We start from the raw sequence: 22,544 nt of genomic DNA on the forward strand, positions 1-22,544 counted from the left end.
GAGTATATATAGGCTGCTGCTACCTGCTGATATGTCCATTGTATACCTGCTCCATCACATCCTGTCTCTCCTTTCTGTCTAACCCTCTCGCTCACTCTCCTGCTTCTCTGTCTGTCTCGCTCACGTTGTATGTTGTGTCATCCTCAATGGCGCCTGTGCCAAACCACCTCCCGCCTGCCTGGGAATGCGGTGCCAGCTTCCCTGGCCCCATGCTGCCACACTTGGCACCTTCTCAGCTCCAGCTTGCGTGGCATCTGTCCATCTTTCCGTCTGTGATCTCCCATCCTCCTCCCTATCGTCGCCCCCCGGACCTATGGTACCAGTGCCAGCTATCTGCAAAATTGGCAGCGACAAAGCCAAGTTGTTTTCCCACAGCTGCTGAGCATTGGATTTCCTTTTACAAGAAGCACAGAATGGGCACAAATGGGGAACGGAGGCGAAATCCGACAAGGGACCAGTCGCATGAACCGGCGGGTTAGAAACACAGGTAATCTGTCTCGTGTTACACACAAAACGACACGCCGATTTTCGTTTCACACTTGGTTCCTGTTCGGGGAACGCAATCGACGAGGCACCTGGCTAGGCTGGATATCAGCATAGACGCACACGCTTGACACTGAACTTGGGCAGCTCTCCAAGTACGAAGCAGATGCACACAAAAGTTGCGAAATAAATCTGCAAATCTCCTCGGCCACTCATGAGTTAATTCCTGCATGTCCAACCGTGATTTATTTAGCCGCACTATTCATTCTTGCTATATGATACAAGCTCCTAATTTACAGATAACGAGAGACGTCTCCGTTGAGTGATGTCAGACGAGAAGAGAAAACACCATGGAGGAACACATTATGTGTACGAGGCAGGGGACAGCACACAGATACGACTGCACCTGCATCTTGTGATTCAGTTTTGTGGTTTTTCGTGCAAATTTCAGGGGCACAGCTGGAGACACAGAAGCAGGGAGGAGGCACTTTCAGATCCTCACACCTGCGACTGTGGCCTGGGTAAGGAAATCCCACAGTGGACAATATGGCCACCGAACGCTTTCTAACCGACATTGACTGCTCTAGTATTTCAGATAATTGAAATCGTAAAAATCAAGCATCAATCTGTGCGGCACAAAGGTGCATAAAGTGAACTACTCCTAGTTTTTGCAGGGCTGGCTTGATTCTTGGTTCTTTGGGTTGCAAAACGTAGTGCTCAAAACAGTTGGCACCATTTTGGTTCTTAGTGCAGATCGTGCACTGAGATGGCTTGATTCTTGGTTCTTTGGGTTGCAAAACATGGTGCTCAAAACAGTTGTCACCATTTTGGTTCTTAGGGCAGAATGTGCACTGAGATAGCTCAATTCTTGGTTCTCTGGGTTGCAAAAGACGGAGCTCAAATCAGTTGTCACAATGTTGGGTGGCAAAACATGGTGCTCAAAACAATTGTCATCATGTTGGTTCTTAGGGTAGATCGTGCACAGAGATGATTCGATTCCTAGTTTTCTGGGTTGCAAAACATGGTGCTCAAAACAGTTGTCATCATGTTGGTTCTTAGGGTAGATCGTGCACTGAGACATTTTTCATTGAATTGTTCTTACCATGACCTAAATAAGTGGTTCCACCATATAAAAAAAAATCTCCAACCCCAGAGTTCTATGAATTCTGTAATTTTTGCCTGACCCTTATGCACCAAACAAGTATGATTTTGTTCTTTAGCTTTACTGCACAAAAACCTCTTGTTTGGCGACTCGTGGAGGTCACTGTTGCAGACCCATAAGCATGTCATGTGCAGCCATTTGCTGCAGTCTCCCATGGAAGTAATACTTACAGTGGAGATTACCTCCGTAGGACAAAATTCAATGGAACATGCTGAAATTTGTTGGATATTCTGTAACTAAACTTTTATAAGCTTTTGATAAGTTGTAGCCTGTCAAAAGGCATGTGGATTGGTGGAGGTCTGAGACCTGGGACCCCCACTGATCGCTCAAACTATTGGACAGAAGGGTTCAGCTGCAGCATGAGCGACCTGATAGCTGTATACGGACCCATAGACGTCTTATTAAGCTGGTGCTTATGTAGGAGCTCAGCTTCTGCAAAGTGGTTTAAGAGAAAGTTGAGGAGCTCTTAGGGCCAGAGAAGATCCACACTGATCTAGAGGGCATTTAATGGTCTCCAACTTTACAATAATTGTTAAACTTTAGTTGCAAAAAAAATAGGAGTAAGAAATCTGTTTGAAAAAAACCCTCTGTGTGTTCTATGTAAGTCAGAGACGGAGAAGTACAGCATGGGCCCATTGTTGGCAACATATTGCAGATTCTTGATACACAGCCTAATACGGCCATGTGCAAGAGCTCTAGAGCACAAAATCAACTTAAAAGGGTAAATCATTTTCATGCCATCCAGGGATAAACGTCCAGAAGTTCAAATCTCCAGATCATAGCCTTTACCTCTGATGAGACCCTCAAAGACATGGTGGAGCACTAATAAATGAGCCTGCCCCTCCATGACATATCCTCATTAATTCAGACTCATCTGTCAACATAAAATGTATATTTGCAAGTAAGGTTGCAAAAAGGTCTGTAGACAACGAAAGTCTGAGTTTGATCCTTTGTAACATGAAAGGAGAAAATTTCAATACTTGACTTTGAAATGCATGATTTAGAAAGGGTCATTCCTATCTTACAAAATGATGGTATTTGTCTTCTCTAATTAAATCTCTGTAGCCTACTGCTTCCTTTGTGGTGTCTGTTTTTAGAGCTTAAAGTTCAGAACTCAGAGGGACCTCAGAAACCTGATTCAATGTTATGGCCCCTGTGGTGTCTACTTGAGGAGCTGAAAAATCAGAGCACAGTGAGACCTCCATGATCCTGATTCAGCACTACAGCCTCTGTGGTGTCTGCTTGTAGAACTGAAAGCTCAGAGCTCAGAGGGACCCCACAATCCTGATTCAATGCTATGGTCCCTGTGGTGTCTGCTTGTGGAGCTGAAAGTTCAGAGCTCAGTTGAACCCTTGCAATCCTGATCCAGTGCTACATCTCTCTGGTGTCTGCTTGTGGAGATGAAAATTCAGAGCTCAGTTGGACCCCCATGATCCTGTTTCAGCGCTATGGCCTCTGTGATGTCTGCTTGTGGAGCTGAAAGTTCATAGCTCAGAGGGACCCCCATGATCCTGGTTCAGCACTACGGCCTCTGTGGTATCAGGTTATGGAGCTAAATGTTCAGAGCACAGTAGGACCCCAATGATCCTGATTCAGCGCCATGGCCTCTGTGGTATCTGCTTGTAGAGCTGAAAGTTCAGAGCTCAGAGTGACCCCCACGATCCTGATTCAGTGCTACAGCCTCTGCAGTCTCTGCTTGTGGAGCTCAAAATTCAGAGCTGAGTGGAACAATTACGATCTTGATTCAGCACCATGGCCACTGTGGTGTCTGCTTGTGGAGCTGAAAGTTCAGAGCTCAGTGGACCGCCACAATCCTGATTCAGCATTACATCTGTGTGGTGTTTGCTTGTGGAGCTGAAAATTCAACGCTCAATTGTACCGCCCCCCCGCGATCCTGATTCAGGGCTATGGCCTCTGTGGTGTCTAAAAGTTCAGAGTACAGTGGAAAATACCACAATTCTGATTCAGAACTATGGCCTCATCCCTGTTTTCCCCATAACAGCGGCACTCCTTGCCCCATGATTGCAAAGGGAACTGAAGCTGGGTCCGTTCACTTGCATGATGCTGTAATATGGTTCTTATACTTAACGTTTCGCAAAGGAGCAGAGAAATACTGTGAACGAGCCTTAGTTCTATCATCATCATCATTGTGACTCCTTCATCCTCGGGTCGGAAGTCCCAGATGTCAAATCTTGACCAATCATAAAGTAATAGCAAATACTAGTGATATGCTATCACTTTATAGAAGTTTTCAGTTTCAATGGTAAAATGTAAAAGTGGAGTAACACTGTAATGTATTAAAGGGCTGAATGTGTAGTTAAAAAAAAATCTTCCCAAAACACTACAGAGAAAAGTTTATCAGGATTACTTCTCCAACATCAACACATCATTAGGGTTCTGGGTAAGATCATTACATAAATTCTAACTTTTTTTTTCTTTTTTGCATGGTTCAATTAAAAACCAAAGCAAAAAAAACCCAAAAACATTAACAACAGAAAACCATTAAAAACAATGACCCGCAAATGAAAGAAAAAAAAAAAAACAAGCATTAAAACCAAGAGGCTCTTAATGCTTCTGTGTTTTCTGGCTTTTAAGTGCCTGTGCAGGACTGGTGTTGGCAAGCGTCGGCCTTTTTGAACTTTAAACAAGGCTCTTCCTAAGCCGCAGCCTCGCTGCTGTCGTCCTGTGGTTGGTCCAGCCGGGAAAGGGTTAATGCCCTAACGCCAGTTTTCGGGCTGTTCAAACTGTTAGCTCCTTTCATTTCATTATTAATTATTCACTTAAATTGTCTTTCTTGTAATTCAGTGAGTGCGAGGTGGCAGAGTCGTTAACAGACTGCTGCCTTTAACAGGTATTCTTTTAAGTGGCTTTTGATGCTTCTTCATTATTAATTCATACTGAAGCACTAATGACTATAAATGCATTGAGTATTAATGGGTTTCCAGGAGCCCTTCTGGTGGAATTCAGCGTTAATTAACACTCAGATGCCAGGCGAGTCTAGCACAGTAATAAGTTACAAAGTTCTCTATGGACTCCGGGCCTGTCTGTCTGTTTAACCCCCTATCATTTGTCACTACAGCTCTATGAAAGGTAATATGTGCTCTGTGTTCCCGCTATGGAGTCTCGGTACATCACCTGCCGACACAGAGAGACAATTACTGTAATCAAGGCAATAAAAACTGGCATTAAAGAACATTTCCTTGTGAAAAATGCAAAAACAAAAAACTGGAAATATCACATCCATTTGTGTTTTGGGGGAATTTTGCCTTATATATTGGTAATGTATAATGTCTGACAGCTAGTAATGGTGGCCATTGAAAAGGAGAGCAAAAAAAACATGGAGTTTTATAGGTTTATATAAAGATAAATATAACTTTATTAGCACATACAAATTAATCAATACATATAATTATAAAACAGACATGTGTAGGAGGGGTATAGGAGGTAGCAGCAGGGACGTAAAGCACACAGGGGACCATGCCAAATCATAAGGTTTGGGGACCTTCCCTTGATAAAGCCGTGTATGCTCTACGCGAAACGCGCGTCGGGAAGCGGTACATATCCATCTGTCATCTTTCGGGCATTGTGCTCTCTCAGGGTAAGCCATGTTGCTTTTGTTTAGCTTTCATGCTTTGATAGGTTCACCATACCAGGTCTTGTTTTTGTACTGTAATTATGGCTATTTAACTCTAAAGACATTGTTCCGGATTGCCTATGTACCACTTGGTCTTGTTAGGCTTTTTAGCCTTTTATGATGCCTGAGTTTGGTGCTCCCTCTAGCCCCAAACCTTATGATTTGGCATGGTCCCCTGTGTGCTTTTCGCCCCTGCTGCTACCTCCTATACCCCTCCTACACATGTCTGTTTTATAATTATATATATTGATTAATTTGTATGTGCTAAGAAAGTTATGTTTATCTTTATATAAACCTATAAAACTCTGTGTTTTTTGCTCTGCTTTTCCATGTTTTTTGGAGTGGTTTGTTTGCAGTGGCACACACCCGTTTTGGACGTGTTTGTGTCCACAAGCAATATGTTTTTGGGATTTTTTGTTATAATGGTGGCCATTGCAGTGACTATATGGGTTCTCACCTAGGTTCCTGAGTGTCTTAAAGAATGTAACCCAACTTATTTGTTCTTCAAGCCAATATCCACTGATATGTCTGCTTGTGGAGCTGCAAGTTCAGAGTTCAGTGGGCATTAAATGTAAAGTTGCCGTTTCTTACACGTTCCCCTTAATCAGTATTCTAACCTGTGTGTCTATTTTCTTCAACTTTGTCTCTGTAGGTATCTGCTTTTGGAGACGCAAGTTCAGAGTTCAGTAGACTTTCAATGTAAAGTTGCTATTTCTCTCTTGCTCCCTGCACTCTTCGCTAGTCTGTGTGTCTGTTTTTTTCCAACTTTGCCTCTGTAGTATACTTCTTCCTGTGAAGTTTCTTCTTGGGCATTCCCTGTAAAGTTGTTGTTTCTCTCTCGTTTTCTGCACTCATTGCTCAAGCCCATGCGTCTCGTCCTTCTTCAACTTCTTCTCTATAGCTTCTTCTGAGGTGTCTGCTTGCAGAGCTACAAGTTCAGAGCTCAGTGGATATTTCCTTTGAAGTTATTGTTTCTCTCTTGCTACCTGCACTCACTGGTCTAGTATTGTATATATTTCTTTTCCACCTATGTCTCTACAGTGTACTGCTTCCTCTGAGGTGTCTGTTGTGGAGCTTCAAGTTCGCAGCTCAGCAGGCATTCCCTGTGAAGTTGTTATTTCTCTTGCTCCCTGCACTCAGTGCTCAGGCCTGTGTCTCTCTAGCTTCAACTTCTCTGTAGCATACTGCTTAGTCTGAGGTATCAGCTTGGAGAGCTACAAGTTCAGTTATCAATGGGTATTTCCTGTAAAGCTGTTGTTCCTCTCTTGTTCCCTGCACTCAGTTCTCTAGTATTGTATCTCTGACTTCTCCACCTGTGTCTCTGGAGAATAGTACTTCCTTTGAGGTGTCTATTGTGTAGCTGCAAGTTCAGAGTTCAGTCATCTTTCCTGTAAAGTTTCTGTTTTTCTCCAGTTCCCTGCACTTGGTTATTTCACCTGTTTGTTGCTGTTTCTCCAATTGTGTCTCTGTTGCATTCTGCTTACTCTGAAGTGTTTGCTTGTGGAGTTGCAAGTTCAGGGTTCAGTGGGCATTCCATATGAAGTTGTTGTTTGTCTCGCTCCCTACACTCGGTGCTTTAGTACTGTATCTTTGTCTTCTCCACCTGTGTCTCTGTAGCATACGGCTTCCTAGGAGATATGGTATGATCAGACCATGTTCCTGCACGGTCAGACACAGCCATTACACAGCAGGGGCATATTTATAAGATTATCACGGCACAGGAACATTTTTTTTAAACACATCCAATTGTGGAACTTATTATTATTCCAAGATCAATTGATTAAAATGATCTTTTGTTTGTGGGAAAATCCCTTTAAGTCCATCGAGTTCAACCTATAGCCTAACATGCTGATCCAGAGGAAGTCAAATACCGCACGTGGCAGACATTAATAGTTTCATATTAGGGGAAAAATTCCTTTCTGACTCCATACGGCAATCAGACTAGTTCCCTGGATCAACGTCCATAAAACTGCAATGAAAATAGCCACATACATAAATGGCCACCTTTTCAACTCCACTAGTTCTTTCTTAAGTGAAATGGGTCAGGAGACCTCCATACTGCTAATATATGGGGGATCCAGTTATTACTAGTACTTAATCGTTCCTGTTCCAAAACTATGAGCCAATCTTGAAAAATAAAAATTGAGCAGCCACCAGACACAGACAAGCATGTCTATGACCATATGGTTGGGGGCCACACAGAATGGTATGGTGGTCCCAATGTAGCCCCCAGGCTGCAGGGTTTGCTTCCCTACTTTAGATCTTTGGGTTCAATGACAAGATTGACTCATGTGTAGCCAAATCGACAAAGGTATACGGCAAACGTACGACAGCTGGCAGCCAAATCATCTGGTCTGGCTCACAAATACTCGACTGGAGATGTATGTTTAGCACTATAGGGAAAGGAGCATAAGTCACTGCCAGACATCAGTAGCATCGCTAATCTCCCAGTCAATCTGGCATATTAAAATCTAACATCCAGAGATTAAAGCATGTCTCCTGTTCACTAGTGTTATCTACGAGTAACGTCAAGCGGTCACAAATGCATTAACGCTTTATCTATGGATTGCTTATAAAGTAAGCCATGATTTTGAGGATGTGGAGCACCAGAACTACTATTCTAATGTAATATTATCTATAATTTCCTTTTTTCTTCTGATTCAAACAAAATAAATATAAAATGCATTACTGATATGGCAGATTATAGAGTTAAAAGGTAACTCCACATGGGTGTACCACTATAAAGCTTTGATCAGACAATTAAAGCATCAACTATGGTTATAACGGGAGGCCACCTTGCCACTCTAAAAATGGCAACCTTGAACAGCCACTCGGTTTAACAGATCCAAGAAGTTGCCTTGGTCTTCATTCTTTAAACCCTGTACAGGGATCTGGTCTTACACAAGGACTCTACGGGTCGGCTGCTGATCGGTGGTGCAGGCTGGCAGAAATCGTAAAGGTACCTGAATCAGTGGGCAGACAAGGTACAAAAGCTTTGGGCAAGAGAATGGTCAGTAAATAAAATTAGGTCAGAAACGGGAAAATCCACTAAAAAAAAAGAGCGGATAATTAGGGTGTGTGAACCATGCAAGCGGAGCTATATCTGGTAGCCTCCAGCAGGAATCTGGGAGCTTTGGTAGGGTGTGGTGCTGTCCAATTGGCCAAGGTATGGAGATGATTACTCCAGTTGACAGCAAGTACACCCATACTGCCCAACTGGAAGGCATTGGAAGTCCCAGCCACCATAGTCAGTAGCTGGACAAAGCCAGAAACAACCAAGCTTCTGGTCCCCATGTCTTCCTCATTACTAGCAGAATTAATATGGCGGTGCCTTACAACAGGAGAAGACGTTGCAGGTCCCGGAAGTATGACAATGGTGATTTGTTTTTTTAATGGTTACTTGCAGTTTGAAAAGCTATTATACAGGTTATCAATATATCCTCTTTATCCTTTCTTATCGATTAACCCAATAGTGCAAATATAAAGTTAGCACATTGGATTAATCCACAGCAGGAGGCAGCCCCAACATGTCACCAACCAATGGTGGGTATGCTACAATGATAGTAACAGGAGGGGTATGGTCCAGAGGTCCAACCACTCTTAGAATAAGGGTGCACAGCATGGTGGCTGTAACGGGGCCGGGTGGTGGAACCTCTGTGCCTTGGAACAAGGAGGGACCCCGAGGGGCAGGTGTTATACTGGGGACACCCTTGTAATAGAGCAGGTGGCTCCCACGGGTCAGGTAGCTGGGACTGACCGGAGTAGCGGGTGGACACAACAGGTAGGTAGCAGTCTCTGGGTGAGTAGGCAGGCGGTCACGGCAAGTGACGGCTGAGCGGGTAAGAGTCTCTTGGCTGGCAGGCAGGTGGTCACGGCAAGTGACGGCGGAGCCTCCAGGTAGGCTAGCAGGCGGGTAGCAGATGAGCGCTCCCAGGTGAGCGGGCTAGCAGGTACGGCAGGTAGCAGGCAGGTAACTGGCAGGTGCTTCCTGGTCGGCAGGTGGACTTGCCCATAGACAGACTGGTGGATGCAGGAGACAGACTGTCGGGCTGAAGAGAAGACAAGCAGGCAAACAGGACTGGTAGTCAGGCTGGCAACGGGACCTGAGGGCTGAAGCAGAGGTGAGTATGCTTTGCAACAACTTTGCTCGGGCACCTCCATTTTGGAGGAGGTGCCTTATATATTGGAAGTCCCCCGGCTATTGGCCGGGTACTCCTTAGGACGGCGCGCGCGATCCCTTTAAGAGAGGGGGAGCGCGCGCGCACCCTAAGCACAGTGCCCGGGAAGAAGCGCGCGCCGGCATCAGCGAGGGAAGGAGCGCTGGAGGACGCCGTGCACTGAACAGGAAGGTGAGAGGGACGGCGTCTCTGCCTAGCAGGAGGCAGAGACGCCGATGCAACAGTACCCCCCCCTTTAGGCCCCCCCTTTTTTAGGCCAGAGAGAAATTTCTCAAGGAGAAGAGGAGCGTTGATGTTCTCCCTGGGTTCCCAAGTTCTTTCCTCAGGACCAAACCCCTTCCAATCCACCAGAAAAAAGGTTCTCCCTCTTACCCTCTTGGTGGCCAGGATACTCTCCACTTCAAAGACGTCCTCAGCAGAAACCGGAGTAGGAGGAGTACCTGGATTGTCGGAAAAAGAGTTAAGGACAACGGGTTTGAGGAGGGATACGTGGAAGGAGTTGGGAATGCGTAGGGTGGCCGGGAGTTTTAATTTGTAGGCCACTGGGTTAATTTGCCTGAGGACTTCGAAGGGTCCGATGAATCGAGGGCCCAACTTGTAGGAGGGTACTTTGAGTCGCACATGTTTGGAAGAGAGCCAAACCTTGTCTCCCGGACGGAATTGAGGCGGATCCAAACGTCTTTTATCAGCATATCTCTTCATCCGCTCGGAGGACAGAAGAAGAGCGGACCTGGTACTCTCCCAAATAGTAGAAAATTCGCTGACAAGAGACTCCGCGGCAGGGTTGTCCACAGAAGCAGAGACAGGAACTGGAATCCGGGGATGTTGGCCACCGACTATAAAGAACAGGGATTTGGAAGAGGATTCGCTCTCATGGTTATTATAAGAGAATTCGGCCCATGGTAGGAGATCCACCCAATCCGAATGGTGGGCATTAACGAAGTGCCGGAGGTAGCTGGTCAGGATCTGATTGATCCGCTCCACTTGACCATTGGACTGTGGGTGGTAAGTGGAGGAGAAATCCAGGGTGACGTCTAGCAACTTACATGTGGCTCTCCAGAAGAGTGAGGTGAACTGAACCCCACGATCCGACACGATGTGGAGGGGTAGGCCATGGAGACGGAAGATGTGGCGGATAAAGTCTTTAGCCAGCTCGGGTGCAGATGGGAGACCAGGCAGGGGAATGAAGTGGGCCATTTTAGAAAAGCGGTCAGCGACCACCCAAATGACTGTACAACCGGCAGAAATGGGAAGATCGGTGATAAAGTCGTCCATAGCAATGTGCTGCCATGGAGCAGCAGGTACAGGAAGGGGCAGGAGATGTCCAGCTGGTAGATGTCTGGGAACTTTGTTACGGGCACAGGATGAACAGGCCGTGACGAAGTCTACAACGTCCTTATGCAGGGTAGGCCACCAGTAATGCCGGGTAATGAGCTGGAAGGTCTTCTTTTGGCCAGCATGGCCAGCTAGTTTAGAAGAATGTCCCCAGCGAAGAACCCTCTCCCGATCTGGTACTGCTACAAACGTCTTTCCGGGTGGAAGACGAGTCAGATCCAAGGGGGCCACATTCATCACCTTGGAGGAGTCAATGATGTGCGCAATCTCCTCCTCTTGATCGGAGGACAGGAAGGACCGGGACAAGGCATCAGCTTTGACGTTCTTGTCCGCCGGGCGGAAATGAAGTATGAAGTCGAAGCGGGCAAAAAACAACGACCACCGGGCCTGGCGAGGATTAAGTCTCTGGGCATTTTGGAGATATGCCAGGTTTTTGTGATCCGTGTAGATGATCACCGGGTAAAGAGCCCCTTCAAGCAGATAGCGCCACTCCCCCAGTGCCAATTTGACGGCTAGCAATTCACGGTCTCCTATGGAGTAGTTGCGCTCAGACGAGGAGAAGATTTTGGAGAAGAAGCCGCAGGTTACCATTTTACCGGTAGAAGATTTTTGGGTGAGTACCGCTCCGGCTCCGGAGGAGGAGGCATCAACCTCCAGGTAGAATTGTTTATTGCAGTCCGGACGGTGCAGGACGGAGGCAGAGGCGAAGGTTCTCTTTAAGGAAAGGAAGGCCTCCTCTGCTTCAGGCGACCATACCTTGGGATTTGCCCCCTTACGGGTAAGCGCTGATATGGGTGCAGTCCGGGACGAGAAGTGTGGGATGAAAAGACGATAGTAATTGGTGAAGCCCAGGAATCGCTGTATCGCCTTCAATCCCTCTGGACAGGGCCATTTTAGAACGGAAGAGAGCTTCTCGGGATCCATTTGCAGACCTGTCTGGGAGATAAGGGAAGAATGGAAGGGAGGTCTGGTCGAAGAGGCACTTCTCGTATTTGGCATAGAGGTGGTTCTGCCGAAGCCTAAGCAGGACCTGACGAACATCCCTCCGATGTGTGGGGAGATCCGGAGAGAAGACCAAGATATCGTCCAGGTATACCACTACGCAGGAGTACAGGAGGTCACGGAAGATGTCGTTGACCAGCTCTTGAAAGACAGCGGGGGCGTTACAGAGACCAAAGGGCATCACAAGGTACTCATAGTGACCGTCCCGGGTATTGAATGCTGTCTTCCACTCGTCTCCTTGACGGATACGGACCAGGTTATATGCTCCTCGTAGATCCAGCTTGGAGAAGATACTGGCGCCCTTGAGACGGTCAAACAATTCGGAGATGAGCGGCAGGGGGTATTTGTTTTTTACAGTGATTAGATTCAGTCCTCTGTAGTCAATACAGGGACGTAGCGAGCCGTCTTTCTTTTTGACAAAGAAGAATCCGGCTCCAGCCGGGGAGGTAGATTTTCGGATAAATCCCCTAGCCAGATTTTCTTCAATGTATTCAGACATGGCCCGGGTTTCGGCCGCAGACAACGGGTAGATACGCCCATGGGGAGGAGTGGTACCAGGTCGATCGGGCAGTCATATGGCCTATGGGGTGGCAACGTGTCTGCTTCCTTTTTACCGAAGACATCCGTATGGAGCCGGGAGACTGGGTAGATTAGCTGGCGTAGGCGGAGGGCGAGCTGGGCGGACCGGAACCAGGCAGGTCTTATGGCAGTCTGGACCCCAACGGAGTACTTCACCGGATCGCCAGTTCAATACGGGTTCATGTGTCTGGAGCCAAGGTAGACCTAGCAACAGGGAGTGAGAGAGTCCGGATAGCACATGGAAGGAGATCTTCTCAGAGTGCAACATTCCCACCTGCAGAGTTAAGGGTTCAGTGACGAGCAGGATGGGCACTGGAAGGAGTCTACCATCCACGGAGGCAACTGACAAAGGTTCAGTGAGAGGCTTGGTGGGAATACGGTATCTCTCTACCAAGGACTGGGAGATGAGGTTCCCAGCAGCTCCAGAGTCCAGGTGGGCGATTTCAAAGTGCCGATCCTCTCCCCAGGAGAAAGAGACAGATAAAGTCAGGGAGGGAGAGGACTTACTTTTGTCTAGGACGACCTCTCCGAGTGATCCTAGACACCGGCGTTTCCCGGCCTCTCCGGGCAGGAACGGATGAGGTGCTCCTTGCTGCCACAATAGAAACAGCTCCCCTCGGCCCGGCGTGACTCCTGGCGGGATTTGACCAACTTGGTCTGGTCAACTTGCATGGGCTCGGGTGAGTGCACCCGGGGAGTGACTGAAAAAGAGACAGGTCTCTGGAAGTTAGGAGCAAGGCGGGGAAACCTTTTGTCACGGGTGGTTTCCTTGGTATGTTCCTGGAACCGGATGTCAATCCGGGTAGCAAGTGACACCAGGTCGTCCAGGGTGGTAGGGATGTCCCGACCGGCAAGTTCATCTTTAATCCGACTGGAAAGACCCTCCCAGAAGACGGACAGCAGGGCCTCGTTATCCCAGGCAAGCTCAGAAGCGAGGGTACGGAACCGTATGGCATATTGGCCAATGGTGAGACTCCCTTGGCGGAGTAGCAGAGAGGAGGCTGACGAGGTCTTTCGTCCCGGTTCATCGAAGACTTTCCGGAAAGCAGTGAGGAAAGCTGACAAGTTGGATACCAGGGGATCCCCTCTCTCCCACAGGGGATTTAGCCAAGCCAGTGTTTCCCCAGTGAGATGGGACATGATGAAGGCCACTTTGGCCCGGTCGGTGGTAAAGTGATGTGCCAAGAGTTCAAAGTGCAGGGTGCACTGGTTAATGAAGCCTCGAGCCAAGGCGGGATCTCCACCAAAACGAGGCGGTGCAGAGAGCCGGGGACCCGGACCGGGTACCATGGCATTGATGGGCAGCGGCGCTGCCGGGGCGTGAGTCGTACGACTGGAGGCAGGTCCAGGTGGAGCAGTCAGTGTGTCCAGGCGGGAGTTGACATTACGCAGGTGGTTCAGGATGGATTCCTGTTGGGATCTCTTACGGGAGACTTCGTGGAACAGGTCAGAGAGCGAGGGAGCTTGGGTGCCACCGGGTTCCATGGCCCGAGCAAACTGTAACGGGGCTGGGTGGTGGAACCTCTGTGCCTTGGAACAAGGAGGGACCCCGAGGGGCAGGTGTTATTCTGGGGACGCCCTTGTAATAGAGCAGGTGGCTCCCACGGGTCAGGTAGCTGGGACTGACAGGAGTAGCGGGTGGACACAACAGGTAGGTAGCAGTCTCTGGGTGAGTAGGCGGGTGGTCACGGGAAATGATGGCTGAGCGGGTAAGAGTCTCTTGGCTGGCAGGCAGGCGGTCACGGGAAGTGACGGCTGAGCGGGTAAGAGTCTCTTGGCTGGCAGGCAGGCGGTCACGGCGAGTGACGGCAGAGTGGGTAAGAGTCTCTTGGCTGGCAGGCGGTCACGGCAAGTGACGGCAGGGCGGGTAAGAGTCTCTTGGCTGGCAGGCAGGCGGTCACGGCAAGTGACGGCTGAGCGGGTAAGAGTCTCTTGGCTGGCAGGCAGGCGGTCACGGCAAGTGACGACTGAGCGGGTAAGAGTCTCTTGGCTGGCAGGCAGGCGGTCACGGCGAGTGACAGCAGAGCGGGTAAGAGTCTCTTGGCTGGCAGGCAGGCGGTCACGGCAAGTGACGGCAGGGCGGGTAAGAGTCTCTTGACTGGCAGGCAGGCGGTCACGGGAAATGACGGCTGAGCGGGTAAGAGTCTCTTGGCTGGCAGGCAGGCGGTCACGGGAAGTGACGGCTGAGCGGGTAAGAGTCTCTTGGCTGGCAGGCAGGCGGTCACGGCGAGTGACGGCAGAGCGGGTAAGAGTCTCTTGGCTGGCAGGCAGGCGGTCACGGCAAGTGACGGCTGAGCGGGCAAGAGTCTCTTGGCTGGCAGGCAGGTGGTCACGGCAAGTGACGGCGGAGCCTCCAGGTAGGCTAGCAGGCGGATAGCAGATGAGCGCTCCCAGGTGAGCGGGCTAGCAGGTACGGCAGGTAGCAGGCAGGTGCTTCCTGGTCCGCAGGTGGACTTGCCCATAGACAGACTGGCGGATGCAGGAGACAGACTGTCGGGCTGAAGAGAAGACAAGCAGGCAAACAGGACTGGTAGTCAGGCTGGCAACGGGACCTGAGGGCTGAAGCAGAGGTGAGTATGCTTTGCAACAACTTTGCTCGGGCACCTCCATTTTGGAGGAGGTGCCTTATATATGGGAAGTCACCCGGCTATTGGCCGGGGACTCCTTAGGACGGCGCGCGCGGTCCCTTTAAGAGAGGGGGAGCGCGCGCGCGCCCTAAGCACAGTGCCCGGGAAGGAGCGCGCGCTGGCAGCAGCGAGGGAAGGAGCGCTGGAGGACGCCGTGCGCTGAACAGAAGGTGAGAGAGACGGCGTCTCTGCCTAGCAGGAGGCAGAGACTCTGATGCAACAGTGGCCATGTCCCAATCTGTATGGCCCCCAATCATCTAGTAACGGATATGTTTGTTTGTGTCTGATGGAGGGAACAGTGATGGGTATACACCAGTGGTGCACTGTGTGGCCATTTCTAAGATATATTGGCAGAATAAGAGTCTTTTGACCCTGATATCTCATCTGGTAATACCCCATCAAGTTTTATTGCGGCACTTGGGATTGCCTCAATCTGACAATATGGCCCTCGAACCAGAAAAAGTTGTGTATCCCTGAGCTGGAGCCACTTTTGGACACAGACAGAAGAGGCCCCTGTGCAAGAACAATCCATGGGCCCTTTGCAGTCTAATAGCTCATCATAATGCACAATTCCACCTGATTTGGAGGTGGTAGTGGCCCCTTTACCAATTGTGGGCCCCTATGCGGCTACACAGGTTGCCCCAATGATATGTCTGCCCCTTGCTAGAACATACAAAGTAACAGCAATGGGGTTTGTGGCAAAATTAACCAGCTGTACAGATTCAGAGTTTCGCCACGGGTCCTTCTTTTCTTTGTGTACTTTCACACCCAAGATTTAATCTCCAAACCATTGTCTTCAATAACTGTGAAAGCCATACAAAAAAACATCACCCATCCACCCATAACGCTGTCCTTGGACCGCCCAAAGACCAGGCTCAAAAACATCAAAAATTAAGTGAAAAAAGGGACCAATTCTAATAAAATCCAACACCTTTTTTTTGGCGTATAAATATCAAATTTTGACAAAATTTGCAATTTTTGGACACAGTTCTTACTCTACTGTAATTGGGGATTATTTGATCCTGCGAGCATTAAAAAATGAGACCAAAGTTTGGGAATTCTAAAAATGTGAAACCAATTGATATATATCCAACCCATAACTCCTCGGGAATATTAAAGGAATTGCGGGCCAATTTTTGGAGTCGAAACTTAGCCAACTGTGTAGGTTTATCAAAGTATCTTCCACGTGAAAATTGCAAGAATAGGACAATTTTGTGGACTGAAAAACATCCATAAAAATAAAAAAAAGTAATCTCAAAGATCAATTTTTGAAAAAGTACTAAGGAGTAGTCCACTGCAATACGAGGTCTGATCTACAGCACTGGGAACCCCAGATGGGGTGTCGGGACCAGGGAGATGAGAAGGCTGCCAGATCGGCGAAACCGAAGGTTGGATAAGCTAAAATACCCCCCAGTGAGAAGCCCTGTGTTCACACCCCAGACGCTTCATTATCATCATTAAAAGTGCAACCGAGTTTTTAGGCTGGGGATTAGGTGTGAGAAGTGAACGGGCTGTGGGGGCAGAGGGATCTCCAGATGGCATGGGGCCAAAACAGAAGGGGCCCAGTCACAGCGGAGTTAATTTGTTAACGCGTTCCAGACCACAATCTGTCAAATATTAAATCAAAAGCCAAAATAGGTCAAAAATATTGGTTATTTTTACGCCTAGACAGTCCTAAATCCTCGTAAAAACGCAATGAGTTTCAGGTATATTATTAAATTATTAATTTTTTTTTACCAGCATCTTTGTTGCTGTTTTTTTTTTATTTTGAAACATTTTTAGTTCTGCAATTTTTTTCAAGTCCTTTAGACTTAAAGCTTAAGAAAAAAAAATACTATATCTAGATAATATGGAAAAATTGCTGAAGATTCTAAAAACGCCACAAAATGCCAAAAGCAAAAGCACAGTGTAGGCTGGCTTCTGGTACAGCTGCAGCATTTAAAAAAGGATTTTTAACTAATTGTTATGCCATTTTGAAGAGTTTTTAAGTGGTTTATTTCCACATGGCTTTTTATAGTTTTTGACTGGACAGTGTTTCGAGCAAGTTCCATGAGGAATCCATATCAAAATAGTGATATAATAGGGAATGTGCAAAACAAAGTCTTTTTGCAGAGTTTTTGGCGTAAAAACTGAGTAGAACCTCCAAGTTTTTGAGGAGTTATGCATATTTGAGTAGGATTTGGAGAGTTTCTGCTCCAAAAACTCCTTGAAAAACTGTGATCTAAGGGTTATGGACACCAAGAGTTTTGTAAGTCTCAAAATCATCCTCCAAATCTCCACACTCCTCAAAAACTTTGAGTGGCTATAGGCACACAGAGGTTTTTTTTAGAGGTTTTAGGAGCAGAAACTAAGTGGAAGCTCTACAAATCCCACTCAGAAATCTTAAACGTGGAGGTCCTGCTCGTTGGCTGTGTCTTTTTGTTGTGTTTTTTTTTTTTTTTTAGAGGAACTGAGCAGAACCTCCAAGTTTTTGAGGAGTTTTGCATTTCTGAGTTGGGGACTTTCCTCTCAGTTCCTACTCCGAAAACTCCTTCAAATACTCCATGTGCACATTGCCAGTTTCTGCTCTGAAAGCTCAGCAAAAAAACTTCATGTGAACACAGCCACAGCTAGGTGCACACGGAGTCAGGTTTCGCAGGCGAAACTGCTTCAGGAATACGATAACGTTCTTTTCCTGGAGAAGTTTCGCCGGCGGTGGCTTTCTCTCTATACTAAACATGTCACTTCTTTTAACCGATTCCGGATTCCTGAACCCTGATGTGGTTAAAAGAAGTGAAATTATACAGCACATGTGCATAGCAGTGTCATTTTGACCTTGCTTTGTGCTATGTTCATTTTATGGCACTTTTTCAGGTGGATTCCGCCTGAAAAAGCCTACTCCAGTTTTTAATTTCAAAAATTTGTAAGAACCTGGAAGTAAAAAATGGACAAAAAAACAAGCTTTTATATAGATGTATCAGCCAGAAATGTGTAGCTGAGGTCTGAGATCTATGTACTAGGAAAAAACTCTAGGTTTTATAAATGTAACGCCAGACTCCAGCACTTATCGTGCACCTTTTAGATTGTAAGCTCACATGAATTCTTTCTCTTCTTGTCCCCGGCTGCTGAATGTTACAATAAGGAAATTCTTGTAATTTCCCCTAATTTTGCTCCCTTACAGCGCCGTGGTGGGAAACGTCGGAGCTCTAGCAATCAATAATAATAAATAGTAATGCGTATCGTCTATATGATTGTGGCTGAGGCCCTTCTGTCAGGCGCAGGGTTTAGAGGGAATGAATTGGAAAGGGAGGGGGGTGCGGAGACGTTGCAGATGGCTGCAACCTATAAGTGCATCTAGGGATAAAGCCAGGGACGGGTGGGTGCAGAGGACACTTAGGCCGGACATCTGCTCCGAGAGTAAGCTTAGCTGCCGAGTCGTACTGGTAAAAAAAGAAAATATCCTACATGAATTAATTTTGTTCAATTTTTTCCAACACTTTTTTTTTTTGGGGTGTGATCATATCTACTCTACTTTATTTTCTTTGCAAGGAATCATCCACGTTCCGATATAAATAAATCAATATCGCGATGGTTGATGCAGCAGACGACCCTAAGACACGACCATAATTCATCATTAAAGCTGATCCCGTGTCGAAGGAGTAATCTGGTCTCCCCCAAGGAGGCCATACAATAGGGCACCGGATCACACTTGCTGCTTAAAAGCAAGTCTATCGTATTGACTCATGAATAATAATACCCACAAAAGAAAAGAATGAAAAAAAAAAAAAAACTTGACAACTGCCCTCATCATCCCCCTCCCTCGCTCTAGAGGCTTGCGGACAGATGGCATGTAAAGCGAGGACAAGCGAGGCAGAGAGTGACAGCTGTCAGCGAGGCTGCACTGACATGCGTCACCTCGCCGTCCTGGGCTTATACAGCGGATAGAGTGGGACAGCCGTAGTGCTGCCCGTGTGCCCCCTGTTGGCCAAAAGAGCTGACAATCATCATGCATGGTGTGCACAGGTAGGAAATTGCTGGGACCAACGTTGCTTGGATATGAATAGGACATGATAAGGCTACAAAAAAAACCCTGGTCAGATATAAAAATGATACAATAAAATAATGTTCGGATTAAAGGGGTCACTTACTGATCGGTGGGGGTCACTTACTGATCGGTGGAGGTCAGTCTGGCAGAATGGGGAATTTTATCGCAGTTGCAAGATGGAAGGGCAAATCGGATGCCCCATACAGAGATCGAAAAGGGTACAGTACATGGTCCCAATGCAGCAAAATAACTCATGATAATGCACAATTGCACCTGCTTTGGAAATAGAAATGGGCCCTCTTACCTCTTGGGCCCCTGTGCGGTCAGCTTGCATCAATGGTATGTTTGCCCCTATCATAGGATCGGTGGTCGAGCTCCGGTGCCGTTCCATTCTAACGTGGATAAACGGGTCCCAGCAGTCTGACCCCCACAGATCAAATATCCTGTGGATGGGTGATAATTTGTTTCCCCCTTTAAGGACCCTCTCAAGAAGTCTGTTAATGGCTAAAGGTGGCCATACTAATCTAAACGGACGATTTCCACCAAAATGTTGACTCCTCGGCGACACATAGAAATGACGATCATTTTGACAGACCCCATCATCTGTGTTCAAAAACGTCATGTAAAGAAAAGACTAAGTCATTCGTCCTACGCTGGTGTCGTTACTACTGTAATGGCCAATATGGACTTAAAAATGAATGTGGTCCTATTTTCACAGACTGTCAGAATGGAGAAGGTGGAGAAACTTATTTTTGATCAAACTCTGATCAGAATAACTGGATCGTTTTTCTAGGCTGGAGAAAAAAACGGTTATGTGACCAGAGCCTAGGGAGAAGCTTGCGAAACCTCCATCAGTTTTATGGTAAAAACTGACACTTCGGCCAGAAATCCTCCTTTTTTTTAGTATATACGAAAAAAGGCTCATGAATTAGCCGTATGTTAGGGACCGTGCCAGAAGTCCTTGATCTCGTGGGAAAATCCTACGAACTGAACAGCAATAGGAGTGCGGCTTTATACAGACCCCACACAAAAGTGGAAGTCCTTGTCTAATTTGGGGGCAGTCCTAGAATGGGGTTTATGCTCCGAGTACACAAATTTACTTGTGCTTCTATGTAATATTAATTTTGCTAGTGGTTTAATGAATTATTAGATTATATCTTTTCCGGCAAATTGTGAATCAAGTGTAATAGCACTTCTTATTAGCACTCCTTCACAGGGGGGGCCTACCGGAGGATTCTCCTGCTCCCCGATGGGCCAGTCCGAGCCTGAGTAAACGGCTTGTCCACCTTTGGGGACTTTTTTATTTCATTTGTAGCTAAAAAAAAATCATTTTTGCAGTTGGGTTTCATTAAAAATGTTGTTCTGTTTGTTTTTACAAGCTCCTTATTTCCTTGCACATTTAACTTTGATGTAGTTTGTGGTCATAAATCAGCGGAGAGGAGCTCAGAAAAAGTCAGGGAAAGTCAGAGGATCTCAAAAAAGTTACAGACTCCCCATCAGACTGTCATAGTAGGCTGACTGACGGATTCTAAGTTAACTCATTCTGTAGCCATTGATAGACAGAAGGCAAACAATGCAAAATTATTAATGAAACCCAATTACAAAAATGATTTTAAACCCCAATGACATGCACTTAAGTAAAAAGATTTGTCCCCAAAGCTGGATATCCCCTTTAATTATCTTTTTGCACTATACCAGACTCCCTGATAAAGGATCTATAAAGTTCAATGAAGACCTAATTTCTCTGATATAACTCAAAGAACCCAAAAACTGCTTAGCGGCCCTTCTTTACCCATCTCCACCACTGTTCTGGGTCATTTTATGCGTTTTTAACTGATATTTATCACATCGACTAGAAGCAAATGAGCAACAAAGACCCAAATCAGAGGAAGGCTGTAAAGGTTGGAGACTCTGCAGATGTTTTGGTTGGCAGCTCACACCCTGTTGATTTCAGGGAATCCCTGAAATAAAACTGAAGGCTAATGATGAAGAAGACACACCTCATTGTCTGGTTGCAGCCTGGGTTAGAACGGAAGTATACAGCGTGTTGCACCCCACCTTCGCCTGCACCCAGTGTTTCCCTCCTCCGTGCTGCTGTGTTGTGGGTTTTATGGTTTGCAAAAAATTCTGTCTAAAAAAGAATATTTGCAGAAACAACATAAGAAGATGTCGTATCGTGGTAATAGTAAAGCTGTAAAGGAAAAGCCTTTTATTATTTTATTATAGCTGGATTTCCATCCAATATCTATGGCCCTTTTTTAAGGGGTGATCCACTACTAGACAACCCAGGCGTAATCAATTCAGTGCCTCATATACGGTAACAACACTGGATACTCACCTCCAGTATCGGTGCTGTTCCAGCAATCTTGGCACTGCTACTATTCCAGTTGGGTAACGTGACCATTGCAGCCAATCAATGGTCGCTGATCGGCTGATGCTCATCAATATTCCGTCAGAGCGGACATCCTCTCTGTAAACGCTGCAGCCAGTCCGCAGGCGTTGATTGGAATGGAATGCTGGTCTGAGGGTGCCATGAGCAGAAGTGAAAGCCAGGTTCCATGTTGGACAGGAATGGATGCCGGCCAAAGGGTGCCATTAGCAGAAGCGAAGGCCAAGTGTCATATTGGACAAGAATGGATGCTGGCTTGAGGATACCATGAGCATAAGTTTTTATGTTGGTTATGCAGGTTTTATGTTGGACAGGAATGGATGCTGGCCCAAGGATCCCATGAGCAGAAGCAAAGGCAAGGTTCCATGTTGGACAGGAATGGATGCTGGCCCGAGGATCCCATGAGCAGAAGCAAAGGCCAGGTTCCATGTTGGACAGGAATGGATGCTGGCCCGAGGATCCCATGAGCAGAAGCAAAGGCCAGGTTCCATGTTGGACAGGAATGGATGCTGGCTCGAGGATCCCATGAGCAGAAGCAAAGGCCAGGTTCCATGTTGGACAGGAATGGATGCTGGCCCGAGGATCCCATAAGCAGAAGCAAAGGCCAGGTTCCATGTTGGACAGGAATGGATACTGGCCCGAGGATCCCATTAGCAGAAGCAAAGGCCAGGTTCCATGTTGGACAGGAATGGATGCTGGCCTGAGGATCCCACGAGCAGAAGCAAAGGCCAGATTCCATGTTGGACAGGAATGGATGCTGGCCCGAGGATCCCATGAGCAGAAGCAAAGGCCAGGTTCCATGTTGGACAGGAATGGATGTTTGTCTGAGGATGCCATGAGCAGAAGCAAAGGCCAAGTGTCATATTGGACAGAAATGGATGCTGGTCTGAGGGTGCCGTGAGCAGAAGCGAAGGCCAGGCTCCATGTTGGACAGGAATGGAAGCCAGACCATGGCAGTTGAATCAAATTTCTCATTGCTGCTGTTCTCTTCTACTCCAGATACTCCATAACAGACTAAACAAAACGGACCTGATACTTTGATCTACCAAAAAGAAATGTTAGTAAATACGCTCCATTGTCGCCCTGTCTAAAATGGATTCTGCCTTGTGTTTAGGGGACATGTAAACATCA

At 47.0% G+C, this 22,544-nt stretch overlaps 1 protein-coding gene across 1 annotated transcript in view; it reads left to right on the top strand.

Annotated features, from left to right (window-relative positions):
- The first annotated feature begins 339 nt into the window (after positions 1 to 339).
- The window catches only part of ACSF3 (acyl-CoA synthetase family member 3), a 64,450-nt gene continuing 42,245 nt past the window's right edge, over positions 340 to 22,544 (top strand). Inside the window, exon 1 of the mRNA XM_073659187.1 lies at positions 340 to 487. The gene's annotated coding sequence lies outside the window, so the exon portion shown is untranslated. The remainder of the gene's footprint in view (positions 488 to 22,544) is intronic.

This window comes from Phyllobates terribilis, unplaced genomic scaffold (assembly GCF_046119375.1).
Source record: "Phyllobates terribilis strain yellow unplaced genomic scaffold, ASM4611937v1 Scaffold_13__5_contigs__length_258822181, whole genome shotgun sequence".
Lineage (NCBI taxonomy): Eukaryota > Metazoa > Chordata > Amphibia > Anura > Dendrobatidae > Phyllobates > Phyllobates terribilis.